The following is a 5,315-nucleotide window of genomic DNA, read 5'->3' on the forward strand; positions in this document are numbered from 1 at the left end:
AACTGGGAGAACCAAAGAATGGGACAGAAAAGAAGAGACAGATTCCAAAGAAATCAACATGGTTGACCTCGAGACCTGCCCAGGAAGCTAAGTGTGCTCACTGACAGTGGCATGCCCATGAGAGGCCCTGGGTGCTGCCTCAAGCAACAATAACAGCCCAACATTCAAGAAGCTGCAAGCCCCCATGACAGTCATGGAGAAGCAGGCCATCATGGAAGAGCACATGAGCTGCTTCCACTCCGGGCTTCTTCCATAGCTCAGGATTCTCACGCTCCCAGTAATTCCGAGGATGGCTTCATAGACAAGGTCCAGGGACAATAGGCTGACTGCGTATTTCAAGGCACATCAGCTGTGATACAAAGACTATGGCCTGCTAGGTCCAAGCCCTGGAGAAGTGAGGCCAGTGGAAAAGGGCCAAGATGGTGCCACAAACCAACAACTTCAGGCATAGAGATCCGTACAGAATCTCCACAATGTGGCCTGGTGGGGAGGGGGATTTCTGTGTTCCTTTCTCTCATGGAACCCTGTAACTCTCCCATTTCAGGGACTAAGTCTTGACCTATGAGCTTTAGTAGGTACACATGTCCAGTGTTCCGTGATTTAATATTTGAATCAATAATAATTTTCATCATTAAAAAATAGCCAGCAATGTAGGGGATGACAGTGTGGCTTGCTTGTACAAGGCTGGCTAACACATAACCTGTAGCACTGGGGGAGTGGGGCAAAGCGGTTTGTAGAGATAAGCCAATACGAACTCACCATATCATCCGGCTGGCTCTTCCCTCATTACTCCCTAGGGAAAGAAAAGCACCACGTCTACCAAGATGGTGTGTGACTGCTTGTGCTATATTTATTTATAATCAGGCCAAAACCTATAAATGCAACAAATATCTGTCAATAGATGACAAAATAGACAGACTGAAGTACAGTGCCTTTGACATAATACTTCTTGGTGACAGTATGTATGCTGTCAGGTGTGTTTTCTAGAACCATATCTTGCCCCATTGGGTGATCATGATAACAACCACAAAAAAAGAGAAAATAAAGGACCTGACAGGAATGGATGGCCACGTACTTATAATCTTTTCAAGATAACATTGATGTGGGCCAGCAATGGCTATTCTTGGTTGTCAACTTGACTACGTCTTGGAATGAACTAAAACCCAAGAGGCTGAATGCACCTGTGAGGACTTTCCTTTGGGGGTGGGTGTTATTTGTGCATTTGGTGGTGGTGATGGGGTTTCGATCTCTTGTTTGAGACATGGTTTCTCTGTGTAGCCCTGGCTGTCCTGGAACTCCCTCCATAAAGCAGGCTGGCCTCTGCCTCTGCCTCTGCCTGCCAGGTGCAGGGACTAAAGGTGTGTGTACTGCCACCCCTGGCTTGGTTGTTGTTTTGGAGACAAGATCTCATTATGTAGCTCTAGCTAACCTGGAAATTACTGCACAAAACCAACTGGACTTGGACTCACAGAGATCTGCCTGCTGCTGCCTCCCAGTGTTGGGGTAGAGGGATTTAATGTCTTAATGAAACCATTTGAAGTTGGAAGACCCGCTTTTAATACAGATCTTTTGAGGCAGAAAGATCCATCTCTAATCTGGGACACACCTTCTGCCAACAACCTATATAGAAGACATAGAAGAAGGGACTCTTTGGCTTCTTGCTTTCACCCCTGACAGCAAGTCCATTCCTTCACTGCTATTAAAGCCTACTTCTTGAGAATCCCAGCAGATACTGAAAACCAGCTAAGACATGCAGCCGCTTTGACTACTGGATTCTTGGGCCTTCCATCAGCATAGACAGTCATTGTCGGACTAGTGGGACCACATTCTGTAAAGCATTCTAATAAATCTCCCTTCTACACACACACACACACACACACACACACACACACAATCACGTTGGCTCTGTTCCTCTAGAGAACCCTGAATAATAAAGTACCCATTTTCAGTGTACAGAATTTGTATATTTATATTGGTGTTGAGTATTGTCCCTGGACACTACTGTACCCCGAGCCACATTTCTGAGCTATTTTAGTTATGTTTGTCCACATTAGCATTTCTGTTGCCACCACAAGGCTGGAAACCTCACATCATGTTAAAGTTTTGTTTAGAACCACTGTTCCTCCTTGCATAGCTCAATTGAAAATTAAAATGCTTGTTTTTCGTTATTATGTGAGTTGGGGGGTTCTTTATCCATAGAAGAGCAAAAGGACACCAGCACAGTATTTTGTCCTTTCTTTTTTTTTTAATATCAAAAAGTCAGCATGCTTTCACATTGTTATTTCCCTTAGCAGCTAGCCTGGGCTGTGTGGTAAGACCTTTCCTCAATCAATCAATCAATCAACCAACCAACCAATCAATCAATCAAACAAACAAACAAACAACAAAGGCCTTTCCCCTTCAGTAGCTCCCCAGTATTCTACAGCAGGAACACCGCACACTTAGTTTTGCATTAGCTTCTGCTCCTTTTCTCCCCCTCCCCTTCCCATGCCTCACCCCAACAGTCCCACACACACACCCGAGTAGTTCCTTCTGTGTTCCTGTCACGTTCCCTCATCTCCCTTCCCTTCACTCCTCACTTAAAGCTTGCCTTCTTATGGCGCCCTACAAAGTTTCAAGACCTAGACCTGCACCACCCCAAACATATACATATATGAAAAAATCTAGGGGCTTAGGGAAGTGGCTCAGTGGGAAAGAGGAGCTTGGATTCACAACACCCACAGGTGTGGTTTCATGTGTTGAAATCAATCCCAGCACTAGAGGACAGGGAGACAGGCACAGATCAGGACTTTTAGGCTAGTCTGGCACACTGGTGAGCTCCAGGCTCAGTCAGAGGCCCGGTTCAGAAAGCCAGGTCATAGGGAAGGACACTGAACATTGAACTCCGAAGGCTACAGGCCTGTGCACACATGTTCCCGCCAATGAGCTAAAATAAAATAAAATGAAATAAAATCTAGGAGGGAAAACGTGGTGATAATGCCATCCAGTTGGGTCAACAGATTATTAAGGGAATGGCTCTGTAGGACAAGCCAGATTTCTCCGACATGCCCGATCTCACAAATGCAAAGAGACTCAGTCATCATACCAACCGTATTCACTGGTACCCTTATAACATTTTAATACAATTTAGCCATTAATTTTCACCACCAGGCCATTGATTGTGTTCTCAATGGATAAAAATGTAATCAAAGGAGGACATGGCCATCCCTAAAGTATGGAGAATGGTTTTATGGTGGATATAAGGGAGAAAGCAGGCAGAGGGAAAGTCCAGGTTGGATGGGGCTGGCAGACTAAACCAGACCATGAGAGGAGAGAGGGGAAGGAGACCGAGAGCAGAGTGAGTCCAAGAGGAGCCACGGGTGCTGAGCAAGACTTGTCCTGGGTTTGAACCCAGGAAGTGTTTGGATTGTCTCAGAAGGCTCAGTCTGCGGTCACGTGACTCCAGGTCTTCCTCCTTTTACTCCTAGTTTTTCTGTTTTATTTCTAGATCCCCTTTTTTTTGTCTAAATAAGGAGGAAAGATTATAACTCTAATGCAGTAAAACTATTTACAGTAATGAAGCCATTTCTGCCAAGCTTTCGACAAAGTCCAACCTGGTTATATTCGGCAGCTTTAGGGTTAAGTTCCAAGTTCTGTAAAGTGTCCGTATCAGTCCCATACGAACTCAGCAATTTGAATGTCTCGAGCAGTTTGTGGTCCAAAGCTGATCTTTGGGTGGTGTTTGTCAGCTTAGTAGCAGTCGTGGCTAGTGAACCCAAAGGTGTCCACTGTTTGCACAGAACCTAGTGGCAGAAGAGGCATGGGGCAGTTTTGCCCAGTGGTTGGCATAAACCACAATCCAGGTGGATTTGTTGTTACAGAACCCCTTCATCTTCTCGGGGACCTCAAAGGTTCCTGTTGGGAATGGTAGAAAACCTAAACATTTTAAATGCCATGTTGGGAAAGCAGACCCAGAAAGGTTTGAGGGCCACAATCCATTTAGTCCACCTGAGGCACACAAACGTTGTTCCTGGCCACCTGCTCCAGACCCAAGCCTGAAAACACACACGGGAAGCTGAGTGAAGCTTATTTCTACACTTAGTTAATATTCTCTGTGACTACTGGGATCACAATAGAAAGTTTACATGTACGTAAAACTCTCATACATTTTTAGATATTTTTACCTTAAGAATGTTTTGGAGAGTCAGATGACAGCCATTTTGGTATATTACTGGCAATAAACTAGTCTTTCTCTTTTTTTCCTCTCTCTCAGACCAGGTGGCTCTTTTGATACGAGACAAAGATTTTAGATTTTCCTTTAACTAGCATGTGTGGGTTTAGAGGAGAGAACCACTCTCCAAATCCAAAGCCAGCTTTCATTTTTAACTGAATTGGAACCACATGAAGAGCATTTGCCACGTATGTCTGTAGAGGGCAGCACAACCACTTGGCCAATTTATTCTTTTTCTTGGGACATTTTCTCTTGATGATCTATCTGTCCTTTTTCTCCAGATGTTTCACTTGCCCGGTGGTCTCCAGTCTTCTTAGTCGAATGCTTTAATTCTCCTGGAAAAAGAAAACCAAAACCCTGTCCCAAATGCCTACCTCTGGGGAAAGGAGTATCCCTTTTTGGCAGGTTATATTTTTCCTAGGGCAAAATGTTTTGACAACAAAAAAAGTTGGGGTTCAGGAATCACCCCACTAAACACGAGAACACCCATCTCAGTCTGATAGGGAAGGTTTATTGAATGCACATTCTAAGACTGATCCATCAGGGCTGTCATTCAGAACTGGGGGGAGGGGCACTGAGGCTGTGACCTTGAACATTTTTTATATCAGTTTATAAAGGGTAAAACCACACCGAGAAAAAAAAAATCACTATGAGCTCATACACAGGTGCTGGAAATGCTGCCGGGTAGTCAGCCCTGACTCAAGCCAATGCAGACATAACAGTTCACACTGACCTCTAATTCAAAGGGTGCTATGTAAAACTTTGTGAAATATTTTTTTAAGATTAAAAGACCTCATACAGACTACAACAGGGTATGTGGTCAGCATGACCCTGCTCTGAGTCAAGTTATTTTTCTGCATCAATGACTGGTAGGCATATACAATATGAAATAGCTGACAGGCATGGAACAAAATGGCTGCAGCCATGCTAGGGCAGAGGGCAGCCTCTAAAGGCAGGGGCAGTGGCACTCACAGACTGCAGGAGGATGCATCTAAACCTCAGAACCTGGAGGCACAGCCTGTAGAGTCAGCTGACCAGGCAGGGCTGGTGACTGGGTGGGGTTTAGCACTTCCTCAAAGGCATTGCTCAGCCTATAAAGGGAATG

Source organism: Apodemus sylvaticus, chromosome 12, assembly GCF_947179515.1.
Source record: "Apodemus sylvaticus chromosome 12, mApoSyl1.1, whole genome shotgun sequence".
Classification (NCBI taxonomy): Eukaryota; Metazoa; Chordata; class Mammalia; order Rodentia; family Muridae; genus Apodemus; species Apodemus sylvaticus.